General features: G+C 38.1%; 1 protein-coding gene across 5 annotated transcripts in view; it reads right to left on the bottom strand.

Moving 5' to 3' along the window:
* Window positions 1-15,166, bottom strand: part of PPARG (peroxisome proliferator activated receptor gamma) — a 132,386-nt gene that overhangs the window by 77,746 nt on the left and 39,474 nt on the right. The window contains exon 1 of one of the 5 annotated variants that reach the window (XM_013981980.2): window positions 11,823-11,847. The exons of the other annotated variants lie outside the window; for them this stretch is intronic. The gene's annotated coding sequence lies outside the window, so the exon portion shown is untranslated. Of the gene's footprint in view, window positions 1-11,822; window positions 11,848-15,166 lie in introns of those variants that run through there. 5 annotated transcript variants of the gene reach the window in all.

Raw genomic sequence — 15,166 nt, 5'->3', positions numbered from 1 at the left:
CCCCACCAAAAAGTTAACTTGCCTGAAATACCTGAAGAAAAAAAAAACCTAACCTGTCTAACCACTTTCTAGGGATCAGCTAAACACTTTTCAAGTCATCATACCTTTGAGCCAAAGACATACCACCTAAACTATGTTAACTTGTGTTTGCATGTAATATTTGAAATTCTCCAGTAATTTGGTTTCCAGCCCAATAAAATACCATGGGCAGTATTATCAACTGACCCACATTTGTGTTGTGGGAAATCCTAAACTTCTAAAACATGTTATCTTCTTCATTGATCAGACGTTATCAATTAATTTTTCAAGATCAACTATATGGAGATTCTCTGGGTAACAAAGCCTATCTCTGGTGACCCATGCTAGAACTTCACAATCCTAAAGCAAGCTCAGAGCTGCAGAGCTATATGCAAGTTCACTTTGTGTAAAATAAGTACTTTACCAGTTTTGCAAACTGTCCTAAAGGAAATATGTGGACTTTTCAGACCACAGACTCACGTAACTTAATACCAGGATGATGAATATATTCAAACTCTTTTAATTCTTCATAAGGAAAATGGATTCCTGAGAAATCAAGGAATTTGCCCAAGGTATCGCTCAGATATTTAGAAGCAGAGTTTGAGCTAGAAAGCAGGTTTCATCATTCCTGGTCCAAAGCTCCAACTGTGCTCCATCTCAATAAAATGATGCAATAAAGCATTCAAATAAATTGCTCCAATCAATTAGTCTTAATGCCAACAACCATGCCAGAAATCTATCAACATGAAAGCATTCATACCATATGACTCACTTTATGTAGGTGATTCTCTGTGGGAATGCCAGTTAATCACAGTCTAGAGACAGTGCTTTCTACAAAGGAAGCACTCCAGAACAACTTGATAATTAACATTTGGTGATATCGGGTCAATCAATTCAGGAGCCCATTTTGCTGACAAATGTCCTTTTGCCTCAACGCACAGATTCCTCATGAGTCATCCTAGCATTCTGAAGTTCTCTGGTACTAACTGCTGTCCTCTCTATTGACATAGTTCCACTAATGAAAATTACAGCATTGCTGTGTGAAAATTTCTGCTCTGAGGTAATCATACTCTAATTTTTAAAAAGTACCTAGAATTGTACAGTGATTTGATCTCTTTTGAAACTCACAATGATGCTGGGAGATCCTTTAAAGCAAAACAAGAAAATGACAGCAGCTATTGAATAGACCTTTAATATGGAATCTGATAATGGTTTTGGCTATAAAGTTACCCTTATTTTTCTACCAACTCTCTAACTGCTATCATGAATAAAATGGGTCTACTTATGCTAAGTGAACTTTGAAAATTCATACTTGCTTTTGAAGATTTTGTACTTGTATCCATTTCTTTGTGAAACATACATTCATAAAACATTTAAGAGCAACAGAGTGGTCAGCTGATGACTGTTATCACTGTTTCACTAATGAAGTCATCATGTGCAATACTTAAATTTTTGATAAGAATTCATAATACTATAGTTTTGAAAGCCTCTTCTGCTCCAGGCACTGATTTATTTAAATTAACCTTTTTAATTAATTAATTTATTTTTCATTTTTGGCTACCTCCTGGATCCAAGCCACAGTTGTGACCTAAGCTGCTGCAGCAATGCCAGAGTCTTTAGCCCACTGTGCTGGGTCAGGGATGGAACCTGCGTCCTGGCACTGCAGAAATGCCACTGATCACATTATACCACAATGAGAACTTCCATTTAAATCATCTTTAATTCTCACAACTATGCTTTTAGATGAGAAAACAGAGGCTCCGAGAGATAAAGTGACATGCCCAAACTAAAAATGCTTGTAAAGTGACAGAGTTTGAATTCTAACACGTCTGTTTGACTCTACACCATGTTGACTAAAGACAAATAGATAAAACTTTATAGACAAAACCCACTGCCAAATGTTTTTGAAAGATACTGTTTTCTAGTCTTTGCACCTTTCCTCCTCAATGGAAACGTTTTGATTTTCCTTAAAGGACAGAAAACACTTGCTTTTCTACATGGAAACTTTTTTTTTTACTATTTTATTTTATTTTCCCACTGTACAGCAAGGGGGTCAGGTCATCCATAGAAACTTTTTTGAAAGTAACATTTTATTTTTACAGAACCAATCCATGTTCATTACTGAAAATTTTAAAACACAGGTTGGTAAAAATAAAACCATTATATTTCTACTACTCAGAGATTGTCAGTGTTGAATTCTAGTGTATATCTAACTGGATCTTTTTCTGGGTATGTGTGTGATCCTAAGTATATATATAAGCATACAAAATATGTACCCATACACATAGTATTTGTATTTTTTAGTGGAAATGAGACAGTACTTGCTGGTGGTAACCTACTTTTCAAAGTCAGTAATCTCTATCTTTCCTTTTCAGTAAATTTTTAATTCAAACAATACCCAGTCCATGTTTAAATTTCCCCAGTGGACCCAAAATATTCTTTGAAACTGGTTTGTTCCAAACTGGAATCTAATATCTAGGATGAAGATATCCATTTGGTTCTATGTCCCTTAAGTCTTTTAAAGTCTAGTACAGCCATCCTTCCCCATCCCTAGCTTCACTTAACTTTTAAGGCCATAGACTAATTGAAGAGGTCAGGCCAGTTACCAGGTAGAATGTCTCACCCTCTGGAGTTGTCTGGTTGTTTTCCTGTGGTATCATTCAGCTTGTTTCCCACAGACTGGATGTCTCTGTTTCCTACTCCACCACATCAGAGACATGAGACATGACTGACCATTAGCGATGCTGGGATTGATTACTAACTTAGAATGATAAAAGTCTTTTTCTTTTCTTTTCTTTTTTGCTTTTTAGGGCTACATCCATGGCATATGGAGGTTCCCAGTCTAGGGGTCAAATTGTAGCTATAGCTTCCGGCCTATGTCACAGCAACACAGGCTCCCAGCCACGTCTGCGACCTACACCACAGTTGATGGCAACGCTGGATCCTTAACCCACTGAGCGAGGAGGCCAGGGATGGAACCCGCAACCTCATGGTTCCTAGTTGGATTCGTTTCCGCTATGCCACAACAGGAACTCCAGAATGATGAAAGTCTGATCTCTCCATTGTGGGGTTACTCTTCTATTCTTGCAACTGGGAAGTAATCTCTGAGCCATTACTGTGGAATTACAGGCATGTCAGTTTCACCGATCATTCACTTAAAGGTTTTAACACAATCATCTTTTCCTGAATCAATACTCTGAGTGTATTAAATGAAGTTTTTTTTCTCATTCTATCACTCCTTCTACATTTATTAGCTGGCATTTTTCTATGAGGTAGAGCTTTCCTTAAGAACTAAAGCAATGTAGATACCCTACAGTTCCTACTGCAAAGGAAAAATAAATGTTTAATCTGTTCTCTGCTACTAGAAAGATAGCTTCAATTTCAAAACTTCTTGGTTAGGCATATCTGCTTCTTCTGTTCACTGAAGGCTCATAGCATAAAATACTTACATGTCTAAGTTGTTTAACTTAGATAAAACTTAAGTTTTTTCAATTATTTTTAGAGAATTTTATGTCAGCTTCACTTTTCTGTTATCTTTGGTACCATGACAGTTAAAACCAAGGCATCCATCCCCTGGTTCTTTAGTTATCTAATCCTTTTTCTTTTTATTGTATATACAAAGCCACTTATTAACCCCTAAGAATATAACTAAGGCTTCCTTTTTACTTAACAATCTCCATTAATAGCGACTTTCAGTTTTTTAGCAAGTGGCTATTCCTAACTTATGGGGAATAAGTAGAATACAAATTTAACTGGTTCCTCCAAAGTTATGCTGTGTGTCAGCATAGCTTTAGGAAGGGTACCTAAGATTCCTGTCAGGTTTGTGGACTAATTAAACCACATTCCAACCACCTAGTTTTCTCTTTATACTCCAGGGATGCTTTTCCTTCAGACACTCCAAACTCTAGGAAGTTAAGATGCTATGTTCTTATATTTACAAACATGAGCTCCATTTTAATAAACTTTTCATTTTAAATATTTGGGAACATCTAATTGCAGACAAAAGGAAGGAGAGAAAGACCAAACCATGAAGACAGATAAGAAACAACTTTTTCACCTCTAAGATAAGTGTGCCCGACCTCAATAAAAATAAAAACAAAATTGAGTTTTAGGTCAGTCTTCCTCCTAATTATGTTTTTATTGTATTTATCTATTGCACACACTCAGATGAATAGCTCAAAATGCCTGGAGTCATTCTGGGCAAGCTGACAAGTATCCTACACTTTGAAATGAGAAGTGGGAAGGAGGCCAGATTGCTTAATTGTGACTTGGAATCTGAGGAGGTAGACAAGCCAAAATCTTTATGGGGATCCAAAGAGTACAACTTCTTCCTTAGGCAGCAGGAGAAAACAATGGGCCAGATCCTCATTCTGTGTAATTTTATAGGATGATTCCATTGTTTCCTTCATGTACTGCCTGAAGGGGAAGTGTATTGTTATCTGTGGAGAGCTTCCATAAGAGAGTTACAGGGGATGAGAACATAGCCCCAGGGAGATTAACGAATGATGTGACATTTAGTCTCCTATGGAACTTTCAGATAAACATTTTAGAAATGGCGTACCTGAAAGACCTATGTATTGAGGTCAGGAAGTTTCAGTGACCATGAGTTACTGAGACAAGGAATATGCGCGGTGATGAAAGGGGGTTTGAAAAGAGCAATTGGAAGGGGGGATTAATAGGGGATTGAGAAGGGATATGGGCTTCAAAGATAACAGAAATGTGAACACGAGATTTTCACCTTTGTAGGTAGTCTGAAAGGACATTTTGTCTAAACCCTCTTCATTTACAGTTGGGGACACCAAGGCACAAGGGGGTTAAGTGACTGGCCTAAGATAATACAGAGTTAGTGACAAAGTCAAAGCTAGAATCCATGATATCTTGATTACTGCACCCTCTCTCTAGTTCCACTAAACCAGATTATTTTCAACCAGTCCCTTACTTTGCGGAGGGATATCTACACATGTATAGTCTTAAGAAGTCCCAGAAGAAAAGCGTTATAAGAGCTTCTTCTTTTTTTTTTTTTTTTTTGTCTTTTTGCCATTTCTTGGGCTGCTCCCTTGGCATGTGGAGGTTCCCAGGCTAGGGGTCTAATCGGAGCTGTAGCCACTGGCCTACGCCACAGCTCATGGCAACGCCAGATCCTTAACCCACTGAGCGAGGACAGGGATTGAACCCACAACCTCATAGTTTCTAATCTGATTCATTTCTGCTGCGCCACGACAGGAACTCCCATTCAATAAATTTTATAGGTTAAGAGCTCACTGATTACAAACTCTAGTCCCCAGTGACAATCATGCCTAACATATTATTAACAGGTTAAGAGTATTGTGGCTGTCAGCTGCCCACACATCCACTTACTCACTCACCTTACTGTTCACTATTTCCTAACGCATAGCTTCAGTTCTATTCAAAAGGATGTATCTACTCACCCCTGTATACCTGTGGTATACTGTAGCTGCTCAAAAAATGCTAAGCGGATTCATTAGCATGTGAATGAATGTGTATATTCCTACTTTCTGCCATCCACCAGGACTTGTTTCTGGTTTCCTGATCTTATTTATGCTGTAACACTTAATGATACTACTTTTCTTGATGGGCACAAAGTAAATGCTCTTTGAATGCCAATTTATTAGTTCTTACCCTCACTGTACACAGTCAATACCACATAATTTACACCTACTTGTTTCACATGTTTGTTTTCTTTCTCTAGGTATATTGTTAAGTCCTTTGAAAACATGAGAGTGTATGCCTTTTATTTCATTTATTCTTAATATAGCATTACAGGAGTTCCTGTCGTGGCGCAATGGAACCGAATCCAACTGGGAAGCATAAAGTTGCAGGTTCAATCCCTGGCCTCGCTCAGTGGGTCAAGGATCCGGTGTTGCCGTGAGCTGTGGTGTAGGTCTCAGATGCGGCTCAGATCCTTTGTTGCTGTGGTTGTGGTGTAGGCTGGCAGTTGTAGCTCCGATTTGACCCCTGGCCTGGGAACCTCCATATGCCACAGGTGTGGCCCTAAAAAGCAAAATAAGATAAAATAAAATAAAAATTAGAAAAAATATATAGCATTAGAGGTTCATGACTCGATTGACTGTTAATTCCAAACAGGTAGTGTATTGTCTTCAAAGGCCTTTAGGAAAGTGCCCTACTCCAAACTTAAAGGTTCCCAAGAAGCTTGGCCCCTTGTTTGACTTTCAGAAGAAAGTAAAAAAGATGATTATCATTCTTTGAATTCTGCCTGACCCTCTGCAACCCCAAAGATCATTATTCAAACACAATACTCCTTTTCCTTCCTTTCTTTCCCTGGTTTTCATCATTAGTTCTTTAGACTCAATTCTGTTTTGGGGTACCAAAAGCTCTAGTATAATTAATTTCATAAGTTGTACATAGAAAGTCTTGGACAGTGAAGGAGCCTAGGGTTCTAGTCAAGGCTCTACTACTTAACTTACTATGTCTTTGGACAAATCACTGAGCATTTCCAGGCTTCAGTTTTCTCATATGTAAAATGGGAAGTAATATCTGCCTTGCCTTATAAGGAATTAAATATATATTAGAATTAAATATGTTACTATATGGAAGAATTTTATACATTTTAAAGCTCTATGCAAAAGTAAGATATTATTATTTTCCTGTTGTTACCAGAACACTAGAAGCATTTTCCATAAGGTTATAATTTAGGAGCTTCACTGAATAAACATTAAAAAATATATATGTGAAAGAAAGTTGAAAGGAACTATGCTATGTTGCTACGGTTAGGTATTTCTGGGTGATGGGATTATGAGTGCTTATTTTTTGCTTTATACTTTTCTACATCTTTTTCAATAGCAGCTATTACTCTTAGAATTTGAAAAGTTATTTTAAGTAAAATAAAGACACCATGCAACAATTGAGCATTTAAAAAAATGGCTATCAAATCCAGCGGGCTCTTTAAAAGAGAGCATCAAAAAAGCAAGCATTTTAATAGTTGAAAAAATTAAATTTCTAAGTAGGTTATTAAGGTAAATAGCAGAGATGTTTAGCTAAGCCTTTCACAGAAGATGAAAGTTATCAAGAATAATGTGTTTCCATTTTTCTAAAGAACTATTATCTTCCATCTTTTTTTTTTTCTCTGAAGTGTTTCTACTAGATACCAGCATCACAGTCCTCATAGAGTATCAAGAGGTAGGTATCAACATGGCAAACCTCAGACAGGAAGCCCAACGTTACTGTTGCATAAAAGATACCACAAGCTCCTGACCTGGTTCTTGTCCTCCGCCTCTCCACTCTCCCCAAGAGCAACCAGCATTAATCTGGTGGATCTTGTGATGTTCAAAATGTGTTCACAAATCAATTTTCTAGCTCAGCTCTCGTTCCTTCCTGAGAACTCTCATCAGTAGCTTTCTGATTCCAGCAGTGTCTCAACCTGAAGATCATCTTCCCTTTAATCTGTTCTCAACATTCCTACTCTTTACGCTTCCCCAGCACTGTCTCTGAGGGATTAAATGGCATGACCATATACTTTATGACCCAAACTGGGTACTGTGAAGAGGGAAAGAAAGCCACAGGCATAAACTGAGACTGCCACAGGCAACCAGGACACAGAATCACTTTAAAAGAAAGCAAAATGAGGGGAATTAAAAGAGAGAGGTTTGACGGTGTTTTTGGTCCTGGCAACCAGAAACTAGGTCAAGGCTGCCATAGTTTTCCTACACTATCTTCCACTTGTAAGGGTTGCTAGCTCTTAAACTGGGAATTACATTAGCACTTCTGTTGAAAATCTATAATTAACGTAAATTTTCTTTGTTTCTCTTTTCTTCTTTTTTGTAATGTTAAAGGTTTGCACAGGGCAGTTGTTTTGCAAAGGAGGGTGGGAATTGCAAGGGTTTTACCCCAGGCTGTCTTGCATTAAGAATTGTCGCATTTGGCCACTTTTCAAGGAAACAGATGTGAAGTAAGTAATGCCCATTTGGATTACAAATCTCATTTTAATATCTTTCAACCTAAATAACAATAGTCAATATATTTATTTTAAGGTTTTCTGTAGGTGGGCAAACATTACCCACATAAGAACCACATTCTAGAAAAGCTTACTTCAGTGAGGACAGTAAAATAAAGCTTGGTTTGATGGCTATAACTCACCAAAGCACTGAAAATAGCAAAGACCATAATAACTCAGTGCAGTATATTCTTAACACTTGGGAAGTCTTAATCCTAAACCTAAACTATTGAAATTACTGTATTGGGGGTTATTACTAAATTTGCCACGGTCCCTAAAGCAACATAGCCTTGGATGGTACCAGTCATAACATAGTCTTTGAAGAGTATACCCAGTTCTAATATAGATTAAAAACCATAATTACAAATTCCTAACAACAAACCCTAGACATCAATCTGAAGCTGCAAGTGAACAGATGAAGCTACCTTGAAAAAAATTAACAATACTATGACTCCAATTTTGCATCACAAGGGGCCCCTTTATCTGATGGATCAGATAAGTTCATTTACATCCACAGTCATGAATAAGACTAAGATTTGGGGCTATTCAAAATAAAGGTGGAAAACATTTAGAAGTATCTTTAGAGCAAATAAAGATGTTAAACTGCAAAGAGTTATATGGTAGAACCAGAGAGACAAAATTAGGTCAAGTGAACAGTTGAAGGAAATGGTGGGAGTATGAAGGAGCTGTTGGAGGAATGAAGGATAGGGAGATTTCCACAACAAAGTATCAAATAATCTGTAAGGCTTATACAGTCTTTTCAAGTGCACAAAGCATTTTTACATACATTATCTTTTCAATCTTGAGAAATAGGAATTATTTCCATTTTATTGAAAACTGAGGCCCAGAGAAGCTAAGGTCAAGGTCAGTCGACCAGGAAGTAAAATCTGAACTTAAAAAATTTAACCCAAATCAACAAACATTCACTGAATGAACCCAGTCAAAAAGCACTGCCATTTACAAGACACTGTGGGAAATACAGAGAAGAGTAAGCCTGCCCTCAAGGAATTTATATCTTGCTGAAGAAACAAGCTGCAAACAGGTGAAAAGTTGAGTAATGATTCATGATGTGAATAAGAATTCCAGCCAATGATAGAAGAGATGTCACAAGGTAGCACCTGATGAATTGCCAAATACATGGAAAAATGACTCGGTTTCACAGGGAGCGAGGAGAGCATTATCAAGATGGGATGGTTCCTGGAAGATATGGGATTTCAGCTATGGCCTATACATGAGCAAGATATAGATACAACAAGAGCATGGCCTCCTAAAAAACAGCAACCATGTACCTATGGCCCCTGACCCATGGATACATCTGTTCATATCTGTGTCACAGAACCTCAACAGGTATCATTGTATGAATAAAGACTACTGTTGCCCAACCAACTGATGAATGGATTAACAATGCATGAACGAACACCTGGAGAGGAGGTATGGAGCACTCTAGGCAAGGGGGAAGGATCAAAGTATGTCTGGGGGATAGCAAATGCAAATATTAGCATGCTTACAGGAGGCTAGTAGTGGCTTATCCAGCGTTACATGGTTAGAGGATGTAGCAGGAGCTATAACATTTCGGTCCCCTGACTTCCAGGGAGGAAGAAAGGTGTACATGGAAAGAATATTTACTTTAAAGTGAGATAAACTTCAACCAGAGTCTGAGTATCACCACATTGTACTGGGGTATAACTTTGGGCAAAGTACTTCCCCTCTTTAAGTCTCAGTGGCCTCACTTGTGAAATAGAACTGTTGTGAGGATTGAAAGAAATAATGTAGGCAAAGCACTTAGAACTGCTTGGCACAGAGTGAGTGTAAGTATTAGTTTCCTTCTCCCAGACCACATTTTATTTTATTTTATTTTGGGGCCACTACTGCAGCATGAGGACATTCCCAGGCCAGGGATCAAACTCATGCCCCACATAGCAGCAACCCAAGCCCCTGAAGTGACAGCGATGGATCCTTAACCCACTGTGTCACAAGGGAACTTCCCAGAACACATTTTAAAAGGTGCTTTAAATTATTAAAAGATTTTTCTTTAGCATTATCACCACTGGAAAGATCCTCTGTACAGGTGCCTCATGACTTAATTTACTCGAATCTGATATAGATAGAACTTTTGATATTGCTCTCTACTGCCCACACATGTATATCTATAACGTCAGTAGGAATAACTTTTATATAGCTGCATTACATATGGAGGTCAGTTATGGAAGAGCACATATTTTGATGATTAGCAATGCTGAGGAATGTACTGATATACTTGGTTCTCCGAGGTTAGAATTATATAAAAACCCCACATACAAATAAAAATAAATGCAATATAACTTCCATCAACCATCAAAAGCCCTTAATGTACTAAAAGTTGTTCCTATACCTTTAGAAAAAAAAAAAAATGAATACTAAGCAAAAAAAAAAGGGCATTTAAAAAGTGATTTGTTTTTTAAAGTGGCTTCCAGAGCATTTCCTGAGATGATCTTTAATATTTTCTCGATTTTTAATATTTTCTCTATCTTTAGCAAAATGTCATTTGCTATTCAAAAATGCAACAAAGACATTAAAAGTTCCTGAATCATCAACTCAAAATTATCTAAATTCAATTTAAACCTTTTTTAATCCCACAATATTTACCAAGACAGAAAAATGGCTTACTATGTTCAAGAAAGATTTTACATAACCAGGAGTGAAAAGGGCTTTCTGACTGACCAACTGAACCAGAAACTCAATTTACCAAGAACAATGTACAGCCCAGTTCATCAACATTTCACAAGACTACCCTCTGGCAAAAGAGTTGGAAAAATGTTAAATCAACAATTAGCATAAAACAGTCTCAGCATGTAAGGTAGGTAGATATTTTGCTGAAAAGAACAATGTGACTTTTCCATCAGAGAGCAGACCCCTGGGTCCTGACCTTTCTTTCATCATGCCTCTTCTTTCTGGCTTCTTCGATACCAGTTATCCTACTAAGAAGGTTGGTTCTTTCTCTATTTCTAGGCTCTTCACTCTTCCAATCCTAGATGCTCTCCCTCTGCAATCTCATTACAGAAGGCTTCAAAGATGAAGGATCTATTGAGACCAAATCTCTATCTCTGTCCCCGTGGTCTTAACTGTGCCTCAGCCCTACATACAAATACCTGTTTGATGTGTCTATTGAAATATCTCAGCTGATGCCTCAGTTTGATTGTCAGCATAAAAATCACTGCCTCAAATCCTCAGATCAGGTAAAATCACCCTGTTATTATTCCAAACAGCTCCTTACTCTTTCCCTCCCTCATAGGACTCATCATTTGTCATTGCTTTCTCATTGTCTGCTTTTCCCATTTCATTCTAAACCCAAGGTAGCCATGATCCCTGCAGCACCCCCATACTAGCCCAACAAACATAGATGAAAGCCTTGGAAGACTTGAGTTTTAGTGTTGGTTGGTTTCAGTAACTTGCTGTGTTATTCTAGGAAATCATTTAATTTCTCCAGACCTCCTTTTGTTCTTTTCTTTTTTTCCTTTTACTGCCACACTTGCTGCATTTGGAAGTTCCTGGCTCGGGGTTGAATCAGAGCTGCAGCTGCAGCCTACATCATAGCCACAGCAACACTGGACTCCAGCTGCATCTGCAAACTATGCCGCAGCTTGGGGCAACTCTAGATCCTTAATCCACTGAGCAAGGCCAGGGATCAAACCTGCATCCTCACAGACACTATGTCGAGTTCTTAACCCACTGAGCCACAACGGGAACTTCTCCAGGGCTCTTTTGTAAAAGGAAGGGAGCTGCATTTGACCAGAGTTGCTCAAGCATCACTAATGTGTGTGTCTCTTTCAAAGGAAGAAAAAAATGTACAGACCTGCCAAGGCTATATTCACAAGCTCCCCAGAGGTCCTCTATCCCAGGTCAAGAAATCTAATGGAAGAAACCATGAAAATGTCCTTGAATTGTGAAATCTGGGCTTTCTAATGACCTTTTAGGTTACCACTGACATAACAACACAGTATTTTAAAATTCTGAAACTCTCTAAGAATTTATTTATGGCTCCCCAAGAATCTATAGATCCTATTTTGAGAAAGAGATGGTCTAAAATTAAACCATTCTAAGAAAGTGGGTGTTTGTTTTCCTGAGTACTTTTTTTGGGGGGGGGGGCACCTGCAGCATATGGAAGTTCCCAGGCCTGGGGTTGAATTGGAGCTGTAGCTGAGGCCTATACCACAGCCATAGCAACACAGGATCTGAGCCACAGCTGCAACCTACACCACAGCTCATGGCAATGCTTAATCCACTAAGCGAGGCCAGGGACCGAACCCAAAACCTCATGGTTCCTAGTCGGATTTGTTTCCACTGCGCCACAATGGGAACTCTGGAAACTGGGACTCTTGTACATTGCTAGTGAGAATGTAAAAAATGCAGGAGCTGTGGAAAACAGTTTGGCAGCTCCTCAAAAGGTTAATAAAAAATTGCCATATAGCCAGCAATTCTACCCCTAGGTATATACCATAAATAATTGAAAACAGAGATTTGAACAGATTTTTGAATACTTGAATGTTCATTGCAGCATTATCCATAATAGCTAAAAGGTGAAACAACCCAAGAGTCCATTAACAGACAAATCAATAAACAAAATGTGTTATATACATACAGTGGAATATTATTCACCGGAAACAGGAATGGAATTTTTGAAACATGTTCCAACAGTTTAAAAACACTGTGCTAAGTGAAATAAGCCATATACCAAAGGACAAATAATGCATGACTCCACATAACTGAAACTGGCAAATTCACAAAGAAAGAAAGTAGACTAGAGGTAACCATGGGCTGAGGGATGGGAGGGGGGTGTTACTGCTGAATGGGCGGAGTTTCTGTCTGAGGTGATGAAAAAGTTTTGGGTATAGACAGAGCCGCTGTTTGTACAACATTGTGCATGTAAGTAATGTCACTGAGCTGTATTCTTAAAAATGGTTAAAATGGCAAACTTTTTGTTTCATGTACTTTACCACAATAAATAAAAAGTGAGAGAAGATGGGCAGTTTGTTATTTACTGGCTGGACATCTGAATTGCCATCCTGTTAATGATCTAGTAGAGATATGAAATATATAGCATGTTATTTTAATAGGAAACTTGTTCTACAGTCATGGACCTCAAGAATTATCAGTAATAAGTGTATGACTAATCACCTAGTCTATCTGCTTATTTTGGAATTAAGAGGTCTCCATAACTGGTTGGTACCTATCAAATAGTACAAACTCTAATTCTATGGCTTAAGTTAATTATTAATTACCCTTAGTGATGAATGTTAAAGACTTCAAGGATAACTGAAAAATAGTTGAACTATAAATCTAATTATTCTGATTTCTTATTACCCTTTTTATTCCCTTCTAAAGGAGGTGATAATAAATGATTAAATGGCTATCAGAATCAAGGACAGAAAGGTTATAGCACAACTGTTCCACCCTGTAGGTTGTAAGAGCAGAAAATACTATTATTCCTATTTTTATCTCATAGTACATGTGTTTTGCAAGGAAAAAACCAGAGCTTTTCCAGTGCTTTTTTTCACATAGTTTGTTTGCTTTGCTTTCAATCTGATGACTGATTCTGATAGAAGCAAGTGCCATTCTTGGCTGAAAAATCCTGGGATTTTAACACCTCTTTTATGACATGAATCTATGTTTCAAAGGACTTCCCTGAATATAACTCAACTGTACTATAGAACAATTACCTCTTACTAGTTCTGTAGACTTCAAGTCTGAGACCTTTCTCAGCAAAGCCAAAAAGCATGCATACCAGCAGCCATCTTACAAGTTCTGCTGTGGTTTTCACTCTCTTTTTATTTGGGCTCCTCACTCCCTACCACCTTTTTTTGGCCACACATGCAGCATACGGAAATTCCCAGGCCAGGGATCCAACCTGCACCATAGCAGCGACCTAAGCCACTGCAGTGACAACACCAGATCCTTAACCTGCTGCACCACAAGGGAAATCCTCCTGACTCTCTTTTTAAAAAAACTTGCCAACTAAGTAGAAAAAGAAACCTCTTTAGTTTTTCCTAGGCTGCTTTGAATTAAACCCCCACGTGGAGAAAGGTGACATTTATTCCCAATAAATACTCTGTTCTTCAGGCTTATCTTTCCTGGACATTTTACCTAATGCCCAGAGGCCAGGTTCTTGGATTGTCTAAATATAAACAAAATGCTTGTATCCTGTCTGAGACCTCATCTGCCAAGGTTCCACTCAGTTTACTAGATTTATAAGTGGTTCTAACTCTCTAGGCACAGAGGTTGTAGCAGAAGTGGTGACACCGCCTATGTACAGGCAAATAGAACAGCTAAAATAATATCAACAGCCGTCCAAAGAGGAAGAAGCAAATTGGGTTAAAACACCTAGCTTCCTTCTCTTTTACCACTCGATTCTTTTCATTCTACCCCTCTTACTTCAATTTACAAGCTAACCTCTTTCAACACAACCTGTATGGAGAGCACAGTATCTCAGTCACTCGTAGGGAGAGTGCCTGTTTCGAAAAAAATAAACAAATACTTAAAACTGAACAAACTTTTAAGGGAGAAATGAAAATCAATCACCCTTTTCCTTCAAGTTCATAATTTCATAGGATGGTTGATTCTATAAGCTGTGCTACTTATCTTGATTCAAAATCCAGGAAAACTATATGGCTTGCTGGGAACATTCAGGTTTTGGATACTTGGTTGTCTTGCCCAGTATTTCAGCTTCTACCCAAGAATCAGAGAGCCATTTCTTAAAGTCAGCATTTTCATGTCTCCCATGTAAGCAAATACTCTAAATTTTTCTCTCAGGCTAAGGGAAAACCAACAATGATTTGCAGGCTTAAAGCCTGGTAATGAAGGAGACAAAGGTATCCTCAGGTGATCAGATCACTGAAGACAAAGTCCGCTAACAGAGAGATGTCAGCTCTGGTTCTAATTCCTCATCAGAGTGATGAGGAGAATCAGTGACTCCCAAAGTAGCACTAAGTAAAATTAATAATATTCTGGAAAGTCGTATAAAGTATATAAAAGCATACATTTGGAAAAATACTCTCCCATTCAATCCTCTTATTGAAGAACATTAATCAGAGATGTCTCTGTTGATTTTGTTACAGCTGCAACTTTTCCACTGTACGGAGCATTAAAGTTACAAACTGGCTTGCTGGTTGAGTGGTCTGGAAAAGGTATATTCTGTCTCAC

This window comes from Sus scrofa, chromosome 13, assembly GCF_000003025.6.
Source record: "Sus scrofa isolate TJ Tabasco breed Duroc chromosome 13, Sscrofa11.1, whole genome shotgun sequence".
Taxonomy (NCBI): Eukaryota; Metazoa; Chordata; class Mammalia; order Artiodactyla; family Suidae; genus Sus; species Sus scrofa.
This window is presented reverse-complemented; position numbering and strand designations above follow the sequence as displayed.